At 44.2% G+C, this 18,324-nt stretch overlaps 1 protein-coding gene and 1 long non-coding RNA gene across 3 annotated transcripts in view; one reads left to right on the top strand and one right to left on the bottom strand.

The window, feature by feature from the left end:
• The window catches only part of Paqr8 (progestin and adipoQ receptor family member 8), a 47,364-nt gene extending 36,019 nt beyond the window's left edge, over positions 1-11,345 (bottom strand). The window contains exon 1 of one of the 2 annotated variants that reach the window (XM_075980645.1): positions 11,217-11,345. The gene's annotated coding sequence lies outside the window, so the exon portion shown is untranslated. The remainder of the gene's footprint in view (positions 1-11,216) is intronic. The other variant, XM_075980646.1, reaches the window with a different exon arrangement.
• Positions 11,346-11,422: 77 nt separating this feature from the next.
• LOC142853719 (uncharacterized) lies at positions 11,423-14,187 on the top strand. Its single transcript, XR_012911242.1, has 4 exons — positions 11,423-11,540; positions 11,622-11,822; positions 12,964-13,072; positions 14,107-14,187. It is a non-coding gene; the product is annotated as an uncharacterized LOC142853719 (long non-coding RNA).
• Positions 14,188-18,324: the final 4,137 nt, after the last annotated feature.

The following is an 18,324-nucleotide window of genomic DNA, read 5'->3' on the forward strand; positions in this document are numbered from 1 at the left end:
ATACTGCCACAGGGATTGCAGAAAATACAAATAAAGTCCATCGCACAGAGCCTCAAACAAAGCAGTTACTTGGTATACCTTTCTAGGTTGTGCTTTCCTGTAGGAATGGTTGTATTATTATCTCCTTTGGACTTCAGTTAGTCCTTAAAACCAGTGGTTCTGCAGGCATAAGACACATCACACAATCACGGACACTTCAGAGTTTTCTATTTCCCAAGGCAAGATTTTTATGCGGCTGTAGTCTTCTACACTGAGTTGATGTGTGGATGGCTATATTATTGTGATTGGTGCCTATTTGTCCTCTCTTATATGATCCCTGCTTCTGTAAACGTATTGTGACAGAGTATTTCTCATACCTGAAGAAAAATTTTAAGTAAAAAGTAAAGAGAAAAAACATGGCCCAATTCAAGTCTAGGGATTACTATTATAATTATGAATGAAGTGACAACCGAAAGGCACTGTGTGTGTGTGTGTGTGTGTGTGTGTGTGTGTAAGAGAGAGAAAAAGAGAGGGAGAGAGGGTGATGGAGGGGGGAAGATAGATATAGAGAGACTGAGACCCAGAGAGAGAGAGAAAGATTATGTTTCTTAAGCATAACTTTAACCCTTACTGTCTAGTTTACTGTTAGGGATTTATTAAGTGGTCAATTCCCTTTAGATGAATGAAAATTTCTTGCCTGAAGCCCATCTTTGTGGTCTGATGCCATTTATACCCCAGCAACATAGATTTCCCTTTTCGTCCATTACCTCTATGTCAGAGTGACTTTCCGGCTTCAAAGATCCGAAACTATTAACATCCCAGATGAAACAGAAAATCATCAGTGAGGCTGGGCCTGGCGGCATGGGCCTGTGATTCTCGCTACATGGGAGATTGAAAGCTGGGGGGCGGGAGAAGGGAAGTTATAAAGAAATGGGGAGGAAGGCCAGGAGGTCAGGAGCCCTGTGAATTGAGGATGTGGAGGGGTGTTGCAACCTGAGAAATAGCAGTAGCATTGCCTGAATGGACCCGAGCCTCTTGTGCAGCCCTGATGAATCAAACGGCCCTGAAGTACCACCTGCCTGCATGGCATTTCATTCACTGTAGCCATTTCAGTATTAGCCCGTGCGGAAGGTGAATTCCCCTTCACTACAAATCAAGAGAATTCTGTTGACGCTGTAGTCTTTCTTAAGTGTAGGAGTGGGAAAGCTAAGGTGGGATTGTTGCACCGAATTCATTTTGCAGAACATAAATTCAGTGATTTTGGGTATCCTTGCCTTCCATTGCTGACTTTATGTTATCCTCTGCTTATTATATTTTCATCAATATTTCTTGTTCAAGAAGAAAGCTTCCCCTCCCCACCAAAAAAAAAAAAAAGGTTTCATTTCCCATAAAATCATTGTCTGTAGGCAATTGGTTTGAGCAAGCACAGCCTCCCTCCAGTTTGCAGACTACAGCCCTAGTGGATAGTGTCTTGTGCTAAAAAGAGCCCATGCCGCAGATGGGGCAAACACACACTTTCCAGACACCGATGACAAACTGCAAACACTCTCTTGTTTGCAGATACTGAACCTGTTTTCTTTCTCTTTCCCCTTTCAGTCTTTGATGACATTAACTGAGAAGCAAAAATGTCATCACCTCTCCTCTTCATTTTGTCTCAAGGTCCACAAAGAAGACTCTTAAATCAGTAGACCTCACATTGTCACCTTCATAAAGGCCTGGGAGGCAGGGTTGATTAAAGTCAGGAACTGGGTCAGCCCAAATGGGGAGGTCTGCCTTAGCCATGCAGGTTAGCTCTTCTTAAAATCTGGATTATGGTTACACCTGTTGCATATTAAAATTTATCATAATTATCGATTATGTAGCCTCCAAAGGTGGAGAGATGGCATCTCTCCTCATCATTCTATCCACAACGTCTATTGTGGGCACTGGTACTTGGCAGGTTCTTTGATGGATGAATGAGTAAGTGAATATGGTTTTCTATGGGACCACAGGAGGTCCATCAAAGATCTCCCTGCAGAACCAGCAAGCGGCTCAGCTGGCAAACATACCAGTCTGATGACCTGAGTTTCATCTCTGGAATCCACAGAACAAGCCAGATGTGGTGGCATGCGTCTGTCACTTGAGTGAGTAGAAACAGTTCAGGACAGAGCCGCTGTAACCAGAGAAGCGCTACCTCAACAAGGTGAAGGTGAGAACTGACTTCCCCACACATCCAGTGACACTTACACACCTGGCCTTACGCACTTACATACCAGGCCAGTCTGGTCTATGGAGTGAGTTCTAGGCCAGCCAGGGCTATACAGAGAAACCTTGTCTCGAAAACCCGATAATAATAATAGTTTGAGTAGTAGAGCGCTCTTCTTCAAATCAGTGGAGCGCAGCATGCTTTTGGTCCTGGGCATTTCCTTCCTGCTACAGCAAGGATCTAAGGCTTAGAGAAACACTAACAAAACAGTATTGAGACAACAGAGAACACCGGTCAGACTTTTCTTTGAGCAGCACCCATGATTTTTGGACAAGAGACAGCCTCTCTGACTTCAGTCTCCTCGTCTGGGAAATGGAACTAAAAAATAATTCCTAAATGAAGCAATGTAAATGCACTGCCTGCCACTGGTAAGTGCTGAGCCTTGGGCAATTTCATTATGTGAAACCAACTGACCCCCCCACCCCCACCCCCGCCAGGCTCCTTCCTTCTCATAGGATCTGTTTAATTCAAAGAAGAACAAAGACTGGGCGTGGTTGGGCATGTCTTTAATCCCAGCTTCCAGGAGGAAGAAGCAGGAGGATATATGAGTTCGAAGCCAGCCTGGTCTACAGAGTGACTTCCGGGACAGCCAGAGCTACACAGAGAAACCCTGCTTGGGGGTGGGGGGAACGAGGAGGGGAGGTACAAAGATATGACAGGAAGTCCTGTACCAGGTTCTGTTCTTTCTTTCTTTCTTTTTTTTTTTTTGCCATTTTCTCTTGTTATTTTGACAACACTATTCTGATTCCCAAGCCTAAGTTGGAAAAAAAAATTAGGAGTCAGTAAGATGGTTCAGAAGGTAAAAGTATTTTCCACTAAATCCTCTCTACCACACGGGACGACTGTAGGCCCATATTTCTATATGGTGTGGCAGCCAGGTGCTAAAGGAATTGTATAAATACAATCTTTCAAGTCTAAGATAATTTTATGTGTGCCCTTTGGCATGGCTGCTGGGGACGGCAGCCCTGGTTGCAATGCTCCCATTGGCTGCATGGTTGCATTAACCTCTCTTAAATCCTGAATTAATCTCCACTTTCCCGATTTCTTTTTAATAACAAAAATTGGAGAGTTTAATGGAGAATTAGATAGTGAAATATGTCCACTATCCTAACAGATGACCAGAGTTCAGTCGCCTAGACAGACATGGTGGGAGGAGACCCAGCTCCCACAAGTCGTTGTCTGACTGCAACATGTGACACGGCATGTATGCAATCCTCCCCTAAATAAACATGTAAGTATAGTAAGAATTTTAAAAACCACAGTGCTGATATTGTTGTCCATATTACACAGGGTGAAGCAGAGCTGTATTTAACAAGGTTTATGAAAGTGCCCTGAAAGGTGTTTGGCTGAAGCACACAGACGAGTGTTAAACAAGGTGAAGGTATCAGACTTAGTGAGTTTCTGCAAGGCTCTGAAGCGATGTTTCCTGACTGTGCACTTGCCTCTACCTGTCACCAAAACAAAAGCGCAGCGAAACAAAAGTTTTTATTTGTACCACCCTGTGTGTGTGTGTGTGTGGTCACGTGGGTATGTGTGCCTATGTTTGCCAATGTGCATGCAGAGGCCAGAGTTCTTTCCTTATTTCTTGAGATAGGATCTGTCCATCAGAATTTAGAGCTCACTGATTGGCTAAGCTGGCTAGCCAATGAGCTGCAGGGATCCACATGGCACCCTGATTCTCCCCCCAGCACCGCCACCCTCACTACTGGGTCAGCAGATGCCACCACCCTCATCTTTTCCCATGGGTTCTGGGATCAACGCAAGGCCACCTTCATGCAGCTCCCTTAGCAGCAGATCTATCTCCCTAGCCTTGCATTTTCTTCTTCTTCTTCTTCTTCTTCTTCTTCTTCTTCTTCTTCTTCTTCTTCTTCTTCTTCTTCTTCTTCTTCTTCTTCTTCTTCTTCTTCTTCTTCTCCTCCTCCTCCTCCTCCTCCTCCTCCTCCTCCTCCTCCTCCTCCTCCTCCTCCTCCTCCTCCTCCTCCTCCTCTTCTTCTTCTTCTTCTTCTTCTTCTTCTTCTTCTTCTTCTTCTTCTCTTCTTCTTCTTCTTCTTTTACTTTCCTGTGTTTGTTATTTCTTTAAGGCCAGATCTCATTGGGTATTTTCGGCTGGGCCTGGGACTCAGTGATTTTCTGGCTTCAGCCTCCCAAGTGTTGAGGTGATAGGCATGAGTCACCACAACTCAGTCTCCTGCCAGTCCCCCCCCCTTTTTATTATGCAAGTCATTAATCTAACAAGGCAGTGACCCTTGACTTTCAGAATCAAAGAGTGGTTTGCAATGGGGTTGGGGCACCCCAGGCAAGTCTACTGTGCAGCAGGAACAGAGCCACAGGCTCCGTGGTTTCTAACCTTCTGCTAAAAAGCCACTTATTTACATCCTTGTCTAGAAGCACTGTGCCTTCCCTGGAATGTGCCCTACTCCCACACAGGGGAAGGTCTGCTAGCTAGTTACTCACTCCAGTGACACCGAATGGAAAAGAAGAAAACAGCAACGAAGAGAAATCAAAGTAGAGCGGGGGCTTTCCTGTCCTCTGCGTCAGGTCAGGATTCACGAGACCAAAAGCAAGTGACTAACAGTGATTTGTTAAGAGCAAAGGGATTCTACAAGGATTCCTTGCAAGGTGGAAGGGACCAGGGAAAGGCAAAGGTGCAGTGCTAGACCTCCTTGCCTGCGCACGTAGCAGAAGCTTGAACCCTGAAAAAGGGGCAAAGAAGAGCCTTTGTTGCACAGCGAAGGGTCTCTCGCCCTGGCTCTCCTCTCCTGCCAGGTAAAGCTATCTAGAAAAGGAAAGCCTTCATCCTCCTGTCTTTACACAAGAGAAGTCTGGGGACTGTCCTTCCTGACCTGCAGACTGCACTCACCGGCCTGGCAAGCCTGGGCTAGACTGCAGAAGGAACCTCTCGTCCATGCTTGCCCTACTTTCGGGCACAGGGATGGATCAAGAAATATGAATTCTTTCTGTACACAGATTAAAGACCCAACTCCATCTCTTTTGGAAGAATAATCCAAGGATTTTTATTTTTTACGGAGTCACATTAAAAGTGATGGTTTATTGGCTCCTGTTGTGTCCTATGTGTTTCATATAGACTATCTCACTTATTTCTATATTATCTCTTGATGATATATCAATGTGTCGACATTATTGGAATATCCCTGTAGATATTCAAATCAAGTAACTCACCAGGTCGGTGCAGTGATGCCAGGATGCTAGTACAGGCTGATTCTGACACCAGATCTGGGGCTCCATCTTGGGCTTCTTGGTGTTAGTGACATTTTAGACTGACATTTGGACAGTTTTGTGTCTGGAGGGACTGTCCTGTGCTTTATAGGATGTCCAGTAGCATCTCTGGCCTCCCTTCTTCAGAGGCCAGCAGCAACCTTCCCTATGGTTATAACAATCAAAAATATTTCCAGACATGGCCAAGTCTCCAAAGGCAGGCAAAGCCAACCTCCCTCCCCATTAATGGCCGCCACGCTAGGGTGAGGCATGTGCTATGTATTGTTTTCCTGGTATAAGTAAATACATAGGCCATTGCTCAGAAGAGGAACTGCTGGAACAAACAACAAAACCCTCAGCACTCCACCAGTCTCCAGGGACGCATGATATTACAATAATGCGAGCCCACTCTACAGTTATGGATCATTATGTGACTCACTCTCCATATAGCACAGGGTGATCTAGACTTCACAATTCTCCTGTCTCTGTCTCCTGCGGGCTAGAATTATTGGTGTGACCACTAAGCCTGGCCCCTAGGTGCCTTGGTGTCATTTCCCCTCATGGCAGCCAAGCCCAGAGGGAGAGCTAAACCTCAAAGAGCTAAACCACCTCCAAGAAATGAAGGCAGGAGAACTGTGATGGCCTTTTTTCCTTCTTAACTTGATTGGTTTTGAAATCACCTAGGAGACACAGCTGGGCCTGTCCTTGCCCACAGAGGTTTAATCGAGGAGAGAAGACCCACCCTGACCATGGGTCATGCCATCCATGCCCTGGGGTCCCAGACTGAATAAAATGGAAAACGGGAGAAAATGAACTGAACATCAGCATTCATCTCCCGCTGCTTCCTGACCGCAGAGCTCTTGGCTCTGCCACCATACCAGCTACCATGGCGAGCCGTTCTCTCAAACTGTGAGCCGAATAAACCCTTCCCTAACTTGTTTTTATTAGTTATTTTGTCTCAGCAACAAGAGAAGTACAAATTCCCAAGACAGTATATAGCACCTATGTGATCTCTGGAGAGGCAAAGTCCACAGTTTATGTCTCTATACAGTTCTGACATTTGCTGGTATCCAACCCAGGAGATGTCATGAAATATGATGTTTTATAATAACTCCTGATCATTTGATTAAAATTGCTATACCATCTTCCCGGCTTATATCTGAATAGTAAAATTCACAGAAAAACTTAATGCCGATATTTATGAAACAGCTGAGAACTGAATGACAAATTGTTCTTCTTTGTCCTTAAAAAAAAAGAGACAGAATGAACTCCCATTTTAATAAAGAGGAATGTTCATTGTCATCATTCCCAGGGCTGGGGACATAACTCAGTTGGGAGAACACTTGCACAGCATTCATAAGGACCTAGGAACAATCTCCAGCACCATATAAACCAGGCACAGTGGTAGCAGGTACCTGGGATCCCAGAACTCACGGTAGCAAAGGGAGGATCACAAGTTCAGTCATGTCCAGTTATGCAGTAAGTGCTAGGCTAGTAACTTCAAAATCTGTTAAGTGAGCTATAAGTAATTCATTGGAAGGAAGGGAGGGGGAGAGAGGAAAGGAGGGGGAAAGGGAAGTAAGAAGGAAGGGCATTGTTATAGGATGGGGTAGAAAGAAAGGGCTACAGGGAAGACTTTTAAATTACTTTTTTCTTTAAATGTTCACTACCATGCCGAGCTGTAATATAAAACCATAGCAGGAATGCTCACATTCAAAACATATAAATTAAAAGTAAAGTAAGAGTAGTTGCTTTTAAAGCCACGATTTGAAAATTAAAAACAAAAACTGAAGATGTTAGGAAGATAAAAAGAAAAATTTCTCATCCATATATTAAGATACGAAGCTTAGCTAAAAAGACTGTCATTTCCTATAAAATTTATAAATTTTCACATAAAAACAAAAGAACTTTAATATAAGCCTACTAATAAATAATTTGACTATTAAAATAGCCAGACTCCACTCAGTACTTATTCTGTTATGCACAAATCACATTTAATCTTCCTCCCAAAGCCACAGGGTCCACACCTATTATTATTCCTATTTTAAACAGATGTCACTTGAAATTAAAATTACGATCCATGTGGTAGAAAGGGAGCTTCAAAGAGGTGAAACAACATGGCCAAGAACACACCTAGACCAGAGTCAAGCCACAGTGGAGTGAAAGAGGGGTTACACCCTGGTTCTGTTGGCTTCTTCCAGTGTGCCCCGGAATCCCTATGTTAAATGCATTTTCAGAGGTCATTCTCTTCCACTAGCCTGTATAGAAAGTTAAAAATCCAACTCAAAACTCAAGCGCTAGGCATAAGCATGTATAAGCATGGCTTCCTGGGTACTGTGTGTGTGTGTGTGTGTGTGTGTGTGTGTGTGTGTGTGAGAGAGAGAGAGAGAGAGAGAGAGAGAGAGAGAGAGAGAGAGAGAGAGACGGGGGAGAGAGGACTCATCTCTTATTTTGTTGCTTGTAAAAATCTGCAGCAATACAAACCGCCCAGCCAAAAACATCAAGGAGAAAAGAGATTTATTTTCACATGATTTAATACATTAGAAGGAATACCAATTAAAGGGTATTTCTAAGTTATTTTTTCTACATATGCTAGAGCATAAACACCCAAATGAAGGTGGTACGTTTATTGATTTGTATCTTAATTTTTTTTAAATGGTCTCACTGTGTAGTTTGGGTTGAACTTGCTATATAGATCAGGCCGGGCTCAAACTAATAGAGACCCACCTGCTTCTGTTTCCCTGGTGATGGGATTAAAATCATGTGCCGCTACATCTGGCTGTTTTGGATCTAAAATTTCTCCCAGTAGCTACTGTCTAGAAGGTTTGGACTATGGTATTGGAAGTGGTGGGGGAAAGGTTAGTGGGGGGATAACTATGAAGTGAGAGCTTGCTCTGCCATGTACTCCCAGCCCTGCTGCTCAGCCCTTCCATAAACCCAGATCACCTGAGCCAAGTGGACAGCGACCTCTACGTCTTTCCCAGGGTGTTCCTTCTTGCCTCTAAGTTGACTAGTTGCTGTCATAAAATGACACAACTTCTGACTAAGCTCAGAGAGAAATACTGCCGTATGTATAACCCTGGTTCTCCAGAAGCCCACTTTGGCCTCGTTCTGCCTTTGTCTCTGCCAACTGCAGGTTTGCAGACACTGGGGCAATCAGCAAGATGCGCTGCAGCATCTGAAGACAGCTCCAAAGCAGGCGCTCCAGGACTATTCTCAGCAATGACAGCATCACTAGATTTAGTACCCCGCTTGCCAAAGGAATGCTTTTGAAGGGGAGAAATATTCACTTGGATATAGAATAAAGATGTATTTGTTTTAATACTTAAATAAAGAATTGAACCTCTCGGTTGTCTTTATGTTGAAATAAATAGACAGAGTGCTGTAACAACAATATTTCGGATTTTTGATGCAAGGGTCAGGCCATGTAGCAAGCTCTCTGTAGGCACAAAGCAAGTCCTAATATGATGTTTTGAAATGAAAGCATGCCTCTCCTGTTAGTTTGCAGAGTTATTGAAGATTTCCATTTCTTGAATGAAAAGGGAAACTTGAAACAAACAAAAAATAAAATTAAAATTAAAAAAAAATCACACCATTACCACCCAACAAAACAAAACCCAGACTTAGCTAGCTGGGTGGCACACACCTTTATTCCCAGTACTAGGGAGGCAGAGACAGATGGAGTTCTGTAAATTCAAGGCCAGTCTGGTCTACATAGTGAATTGCAGGCTAACCAGGGATACACAGAAGACCCTGTTTCAGAATGAATAAAATCAGACCCACTAAATGTCAGTTCCTCAAATACCTCTTAGAGATTGGGGCTAGAGTTGAGGGGTAGAGTGCTTGCTTGGCATGTGTTAGGCTAAGTTTGATCTCCAGCACCAAAAAAATAAAAATAAAAATAAATACTTCTGGTAATGCACACACTTGTAATTACAATATTTGGGAAGTAGGGATAAAAGGATTAGCTATGTTTGAGGCCAATCTGGGCTACATGAGTCCTTGTCGGTCCCCAAAAATGTTTTTTAAAAAGAAAATAGCTCTTGGTTTTCTCAGGGAGCAGGCATTTTGGTGTGTGCCAGAGGATGTTCCTGTACCCACAGCCTGGAAGGAAAGAATTCTTTCCCAAACACAAGTACCTTCTAATGGCAAAGAAATCAGAGGCGCCATGAATCAGTTGTTAGACACAGATAAACTACACACCACACATAACTAGCAGTGCAGGGTGGGTCGACCAGATATTCAGCATTACTTTAAATGAAAGACTTATACACCCAAGTTCAACAACAGAAAAGAGACAAAGCCTAGGTTACGTTTTTAGATATGTCTTAGACACCTATCCTCTGAGATGCCAGGGATGGAACAGACATGAGGGCAGGCCACGAATAACTTCAACAGAGCAATTGTGGCTAGTACCTTCTACAAGGGCAGTTTCCTCTTAACCACAGGAAAAGGAATCCTCGCTAGTACAGATACTGACTACAGGACTCTAGAACACTAAAGTTTGCCTGTGGTATGCAATGCGCTTGTTGACGCTCTCGCCCTCCATGTTTTCTCAGAAGCTGCCCCTGACTGCACAAGAGCAAATGGTACCTGTGGATTACGACTCTACACACACCTACATTATATGTGTTCTGCCCAAAGTACACAAGGTTGATAACCCTTATGTATCGGAAATCTCACTCTATGATTATTCCTTTTGCCATTTCTAACCCAGGTCGGAAATATGAGGTACCACTTAAGCAAGACAAAGTGCTCACCAGGACCAAGGGTCCCTCTGTTATCACTGGGTACTTAATACTGCTCAGGAAGTTGAGACACTTGATTGCCTCCAGGTCCCGATGACTAACTGGCCATTCTTCCACTAGGTTCCCAATACTACATGGCTTGCTGAGTGCTGGACCCCATTTGTCCTGTCTAGGGCTCCTCAATCTGCTGTCAAGGGGATACCCTCCTGGGGTGTCCACAACCACCTCCACTGAAAAGATAGCATTCCCAAGACTAATATATTCCCAGCACTGTACCGCCAACTACCTCTGCAACTTCGTGCTTTCCAGTCCCTCAGTTCACCTTAGCTCCTAAATCAGCAAACCTCGGTTTTCAGCACAATTAAGCTCCTTGTAGCTTCTCCTATGAGTACCCTGCTCCATCCTTCTCAAGGAGGAGCTCATGCCTTGCTCATCTTACTCTTTCCGGGGTTCCCCTCCCTCCGGCACCCCCTTCTGTCCTGCTCTTCCTCTACTAGGCATTCCCCTCCGGGGTTCCTCTTTTTGCCCTGTGGAGGGCGCCCCAAGAATGCGCACAGGACTCCCCCTCCCCTGGATCCTGCCCTCCTACTCTCTGCGTTCATACACCCTCAATTAACCATCGTGACATCTACCCCAAACCCCAGTTTCCCAGGCTCCCATCCCCAAGCTTCTCAACACCGCAGTTCGGAGTCCTTAGATCCAGCCCTTCAGGGCTCTGCACCTCCCCAACTCTACGGTCTGGACTGTCTATCCTGCATTCTAAAAAACAAAAAAACAAAACAACAACAAAAAAGCAGTACTGAAACTCCAACATCGGGTCCCAATCCCAGCCCCTGGGGTCGCGACACCTGTCAATGCGGTTCTACATCCTCGCTGCAGAGTCGGGTCAGGCGCTCCCCAAGGACTCGATTCTGACATCCCCGCCTCTTGAGCCCTGGCAGAGACTCTCCAGCATCGCAGTGGAGACCTGCACCCCGCCCGCTCCCTGTCCCCCCACCCCCACCCCACCACCCAGCGACGGAACTCACCAGGCGCGACCGAGCTCCCGCAGCCCAGCCCCGGCAGCCACACTCACGCCTCCGGCTCCGGGAGAGCTCCCTCCGAGCGGCCGCAACCGCGGAGGGCTCTGCACCCGAAAGCGGCAGGGAGGAGGGGACAACCCGGGCCGGTGACGCCCAGCTCCGCCCCTTCCCGGCCCAGGGGAGGGCGGCTTAGCCTGGTGCACACCCAGCTGCCACAGCCACCGCAGCCGAGGAAGTTGACTGACGCCGCTTCCTTCCACCCACCTTCAGACCCTAGCACCCCGACTTTAACTGCAACTCCACCAGGGGCTTGAGACAGCGAACGATGCGGTATGCACTCTGTGTTCTTTCCCAAAACCATTTACTAAATCCCTCGGGATGGGGAATAACAAACTTCATCTACCATTGCAGAAGCTGATCCCAACACTGGCCTTCTTTTCTCTCACTGCCCTGGAGTGAACATTCATGGCATCCCGAGAAAACAGGCGCTGCATCCCAAGAAAACCCTGCAAACACACTTTCACAGCCCCTGTGCAAGACTCATACTTCTGCTGTGATTGCGTCACACATATAACTTGGCTGTTCCAAGCAGTCCCATGTAACCTCCATCCAGTAAGTCCTGTCCCCCACCCCACCCCACCCTCCCGCCAGTGGCTGGAGTAGTTCTTCACCCACAATGCACTCTGTATTTATCATGATTATTTTCTTTTAATCCATTTAGGAAGCAGGGCCATCAGTTAACAAATCGAATTGACTTTGCTGCTGAAAAGCTGCCTGCATTATCAGGAAGAAACCGGGTGGGAAGGTGGAATCCAGGGAAGGTGGTCTATATAGGCTTGCCTGTAAGAGGTCCATCTTTGCTACTGTTCCGAGGCAGCTAGACTGCTGTTTGTGGGCTGCCCAGCCTGAGCTCTTTCAGTCTAAACCCACCCTGTTCCAGTGAAGCATCTAACAATGTTTTACCATTCCCAACATTAAAAAATCTGTGATTTGGTGAATCTTTGGCAAAACATTCAGAAGCAAAGTGAACTGTTTACTGAGTGGGATCATTTCCAGTCCGCAAAGGAAGATGTTTGGATTCTGGGCTGTTATGCTGTAGTTGAAGCAGATTCAGACCCTGGAAGAGTCTGGGGACCTGTCTAGGTCCCCTTCCTCTTAGCTTTGCTGTACAGCTGAGTTCTCTGGCTAAAGTAACGAATGCTTGCTAACGTGGAAGGCTTTGGCTTTCCAGGATGCAAGAGCAGCCTGGACATCTCTGGGAAGAGGCAGAAATGAAGGCTGCTCAGGGTCCCCAGAAACTTTTGAACCATGCCTTTGCATGTTGAGTTACATCTGCACTAGGGATGATGAGGGAAATGGCCAGCACTCATTATTTTGCTCAGACATTCCTAAAGTGGAGAGTCTCACGGCCATCTTGGTCTCAGACTCAGCAGATTACTCGAGGACTTATCACCATAGGCAATTGTTTGTTTTGTAGTATTACTTTATATACCTGTACGCCTGGGGTTGGGAAACAATTGTTTTGTAGTATTACTTTATATACCTGTACGCCTGGGGTTGCGGAAACATTCCTGGGGCAATCTTGCATAGAAAAGTTCATCAAGGACAAGTGTGTATATGTGTATGTGAAAACAGCCAGGCGTTGATACCTGGGTGAGATGACCTGTTCACCACTGACCTTCTCAGAATTGCTGGATAGCTAGCAATGCTTTCTCATCATTCATGTCTCTTAAAAATAATTGGTGTCTGCTAGTTATCCCTCACAGTGCCAAAGGTGGTGTGCCTGTTTCTAGTGGAGGAGAGTCAACAGTCTTAACTCAAGTGTGAACCTAATGTGTAACCAAACCAGCCAGCACAGCAAGGTGAGCCCACTGGAACCACGGTGGCAAGTCTGTTATGGGGTAATGAACCGCTCTCTAATCTTATTTGAGTGGCACTCGACAAGACTCACGTTGGGTCTAATCAAAAACTTATAGCTAAGCAGGGCATAGGCCTTCCAAGGTAAGCTACCGCTGTTGTGTGGTTAAGTAGACATAGTATATCCTTCTAAATAATTCTGTATTATCTAGGACCATAGACTAGTGTTGGTCAGGGAAGAATCCCCACCCCACCCCACCCACCAGAGTGGTCAAGAGTAGTCACAGAGACTCACACTTGACCAAAATACTGGGAATAGGGAATAAGTATCGAATGCTCAGCCACTATGAAACAACAATCCCAAGCCTATAAGATGCTTTGAATATCATAGAGGAAGGAGCAGAAAGAATGTAAGAAAGAAGAATGAGTGATGTGTGTGTATCAGTGACTTCTTAGCATGAAGTCACTGTTGCAATCCTGATCTCACAACCGTGGTTTCTGGGACAAGATCTACATAAGATTTTACACTTTGGCATTCTGTCACAGAGAGGGCATGGTTCATGGGGTCCTCATCCTCTGTGGAGATTTATAGGCAGTTAATGGCTGATAAGGAGTGAAAGACATTTCTTCCGTGGTATTACCATTGGAAAAGTGCCCATACTCTTGTGAGGAAACCTAAGGAAGCGAATTAGACAACAGAAAACAAAAGAAACATATGTGAACATAGAGGGGAAGTTATTTGCTAGTTGGTAAAAGGAAGGGGATCAACCAGAGTAGGAAGAGAACTAGAGAGGGTAAAATAGGCTAGTGGTGAATAAGATCAAAATACATTGCACATATGTACAAAAAATGTACTAATAAACCATATTTATGTAGAATTAATATATGCTAATAAAAAATTCTTTAAAAAGTAATACATAAAAATTATTGGGTCTTCAAGAGACCAAATGTCTACTTCTTACTATGAGGTGATACACTACTTTAGTTTGGGCAGGAAAAATGATTTTATTTATTTATTTTGTAACTCCGGGGAAAACAGGCCTACGATGACCTTTCTATTTTTGCATCTGAATAAAAATCTTTGGATCTTCTGCCGCAGGGACGCTCAGGATGCTCTCTGGTATGTGGAAATTCACAGCCCAACCCCCTGTCTGCATGTAACATTTCCACCAGGCAATAACATTTTCACTTGAGAGTTTTCTAAGATCTGGAAGTGTGTGATATCTGAATTGGCAGTGTTAACCCAATAAGAAGACCACACTGCTGAACCAGTCCACAGTCTCCCAGACACCATGTTCTTCCAGATTGTCCTTTAAAGCCATGATAGGTACAGCATGACAAAAGAGTTAATTTGCAAGTTTAGGAACTATTTGTTCCCAAAGTCTGAAAAAAATAATTTGATCTGTTTCATGTTGCAAACCATTCAAACTTGCACTGTTTTCAACAAAACTTTTACTGTGCACTCAAAGAGCATGTGAAGACATCATATATCAACCTTTGTATGGTTACAGGAGGTACGGCAGTGCTGGCCTTATTGTGACACATGATAAACTGTGTTTGGAGTTCTGGTACATAGGCTGGTTTATACTAGCCCAGACTCGTATAAAGAATTATCACAAGAGCCACTTGTGACAATGTACACAGCAAGGAGAATTGTTTAAAAAGCTCAAGTTACTATTGTCGGCTTATCTCAGGGGAGGACTGAGGGTCATTCAGTTTTCATCGCTTGGTGTACTGATTAAAAAGATGTGTTTGTCCCTTAGCCTATCCCAAGTCTGGGACCCATTAGGGCTTCTCAGAGTCTGTGGTCAGTAACCTAAGCCCTCTGTGAATCAGAGTCTTTAAGTGTAGCATGGAAATAATTATCTTACCCACTTGTTGCAATTATTTATAGAATGAAATGAAAGGCACACAGCATGTACTTAGCACTGTGCCTAACACTTAATGAGGGCTTGCTGAAAGTATATAAAAAGAGAGGGGTTGAATGAAAAAGTCCTTCATTTTTTCCTGCTGGAAGAAAAGATGTATTATTTTAGTGAAACTTGTGGGCGGAACTCACAGAAACTTGAATGTTAATGTTAAAAAAGCAAACTGAAATCAGATCTAGCCTTCCTGACACTCTGTCATCAGAGTATCTTCATCCTGGTTTTTCTGTTCGGATCCCTTGCAGCTAGACAACTAGAGAAAGCAATCCCGAATCTAATCTCAACTGCTGCATAGACAGAATGAAACTGAAAGGAAAACAAAAACCGTGCGTTGGCCAGGCAGTGGTAGCACACCTTTGATCTCAGCACTCGGAAGGCAGAGGCAGGCAGATCTCCGTGAGTACAAAGCCAGCCTGGTCTACAGAGTGAGTTCCAGAACAACCAAGGCTAACCAAGAGAAACCATGTCTCGAAAAACCAAAAACCAAGCAAACAAACAAACAAATCACTGTGGGTATATCAGGCTAAGATTAAATAAGAATAATGGTTTTCTTGTATTGTGTATCCATTTTGTCTCATTTCACAGTGAGATGGTCAGGGCTCATGAGAGCTCACTTCACTTTAATTTGGAGTTGGTCACTCTTTTTGTCCTCAAAAAATGTTTGTCTATTTGTATTTTGTGTATGTGCTTCTATGTATGAATGTCCACCACTCTCATACTGGTACCTGGGGAGGTCAGAACAAGGTGACGCACTTTTTGGATCTGTAGTTACAGGCAGTTGTGAGTCAGATGTGGATTCAGAGAACCTGGGTATTCTGCAAGAACAGAAAATCTCTTAATTGCTGAGCCAACTCTCCTGGCCCTCTTTTTAGTTCTTTATAACAAATAATTGACAATTTTGAGCCAGACACAGGGTGTGCAACCATAACCCCCACACTTCAGATGCTGAGGCAGAACGTGTCAGTCTAGCCTGTGCAACACAGTGAGGTCACAGTGAGCTCCAGTCTCGAAACATCAAGAGCTGGTAGTGCAGGCCAGTGGTAGCATGCTAACATAGCATGAGCACAGCCCCGGGTGCCATGCCCAACACCAGAAAACAAAACAACCACCAGCAACAGAACATTTCTGAGAGCAAGTCAATTCGTGTAGACAACAGACACAAGTAGACATTGCCCCTGGGTCCTCAGGACCCCTGGGCTCATCTGGAGTTTGGAAGCCTTGGATCTGATCATAACTAGTTCCTGGTATGAGTATAACAGGAGGCAAAAAGACCAGCCAAGGACTTCTTTATACCACTAACAAAATAATGTGAATTCCTGAATTGTAACATTTCTGCGGGTGCTAATTTTAACGCTTCTTCCTAAACAAACCCTAAATTTAGAAGATGCATGATGTAATTAGATCACAGCAATATAATGACAAAGAAAAGTATGCATCAGAGACAGGGGGGTGCTTCTAACTTATGTGTCTACAGAAAGCTGCAACTAAAAACTAAAAACCATTATGGTGGCCCAGGAGTGGTGACACACTTAATTTCAGCACTCACAGGGCAGAGACAGGAGGATCTGGCTCAAACACATTTCAAAAACAAAAACTGCTATTCCTGATAACTGGTTAGCAATTTATAGGAATTATGTACTATTCTGGATTGTGTTTAGTTGTAGGGAAAGTTCCATATAATAGTTAGCTTAATGTTGCAAGCAATAAAAGAAAAACTTCTACTTTTTGCCCCCAGGATTTAAAACCAGATATAACTATATGTGTGCCCTGCACACATCCAGGACTCTCGTAGCAAGAGAAGAAAGTTTCCCAGGGGCCATATTTACCAGGGATAGCTGTAGTTATAACTGAGACTCCTTTCAGCATACGGATGTTGCATACTCTGTGAATTGATGAAGGGACCCACCATTTGGACATTGAGGGACATAGCTGAAGTCTGGAAGAGTCTTCTTATTGACCAAAGATGAGAATATAAGAAAATTTGCTGATGATTAAACATTAGCCCACTGTGGTGACATGTGTCTTTCATTCTCAGATATCCAAGAAGTGAAACATAAAGATCACGTGAACCCAAGAACTCAGGACTGGCAGACAACAAGAAAGATTGAACACTAAGTTTCTGTTTGAAGGACCAGTTCATCACACAACTGGAAGCGCCTTGGATACATTGTGGGAAAATTCCAGACTGTTATTATTCTATTCATTGAAAAAATATTTAGAGTTGGCCATCTGAGGTGGTTAAAATGAAAATGCCCCCCCCCCACAGGTTCATATATTTGACCTCTTAGTCCCTAGTTGATGAACTGTTAGGAAAGGATTAGGAATTATGGCCTTGTTGGAGGAGGTGTGCCAGTGGGAACAGGCTTTAAGGCTTCAAAAGCCCAACCCAGGCCCATTCTCTGACTTTGCCTGTGGCTCAGGATGTCAACCTCTCAGATACTGCTCCAGCACCATGCCTGCCCACTTTTTGCCAAATGATGATGGTGTCTCTTCTCTGCAATAGAACAGTGACTAAAACATCATCTGTAGACACAGAAAGATGGTTCATAGCTGCCACAGGCAATGAGATCAGGAGAGGGTCAATTTCCTTTGGGAGATGATGGAAATGTTCTAGACTAGATAATGGCCATGGTTATGATAACATAATGCCCCAAACTACTGAACTCTATACATTAAAATGGTAAATTTTAGTGTATGTAAATTCTATTTCAACAACAAAAGACACAACAAAGCTAAAGGTCTGTCCAACTTCTGGCAAAGGCAACTCTTAAAAGAGAAACTATTAGTTGGGGGCTTGACTACAGTTGTAAAGAGTTGATCCATTATCATTGTTGCAAGAAGCAGGCTGGCATGGTGCTTAGAGCAGTACTAAAAGCTTGCCATCCTGAGTCACAGACAACAGTCAGAGAAAGAGACAATAGGCCTAGGCTAGACTTTTGAAACCTCAAAGCCCACTTTCAATGACATACCTCCTCCAACAAGGGATACCTGTGGGAGACCAGCTTTGACAAAGGTACTACTTACCAGGTTATAGGGGCACGGGGATTGGAAAAATTAGTAAAGAGAACAAAGATTTAAGTTAAAATAAACAAACAGAAGCATAGGATAGTATGGGCGGGGAGGGAGTTCCAGTGAATACTGAAATCGCCCATGTTTAATTTCCATTTGCTTAAATATCCTGACTCCAAAAGGTAGGAGTAAGATTAAAAAAAACCTGCATTCACATAAGACAAGGAATGAACTGACCAGTTGAAGATTGTGGGCTATATTCTTAGTTAAACATTCTGTTGCTAGAACAAGATAAGTAATGCTCACACCCTACACCAAAACAT

Source organism: Microtus pennsylvanicus, chromosome 7, assembly GCF_037038515.1.
Source record: "Microtus pennsylvanicus isolate mMicPen1 chromosome 7, mMicPen1.hap1, whole genome shotgun sequence".
In the NCBI taxonomy this organism is placed as follows: Eukaryota; Metazoa; Chordata; class Mammalia; order Rodentia; family Cricetidae; genus Microtus; species Microtus pennsylvanicus.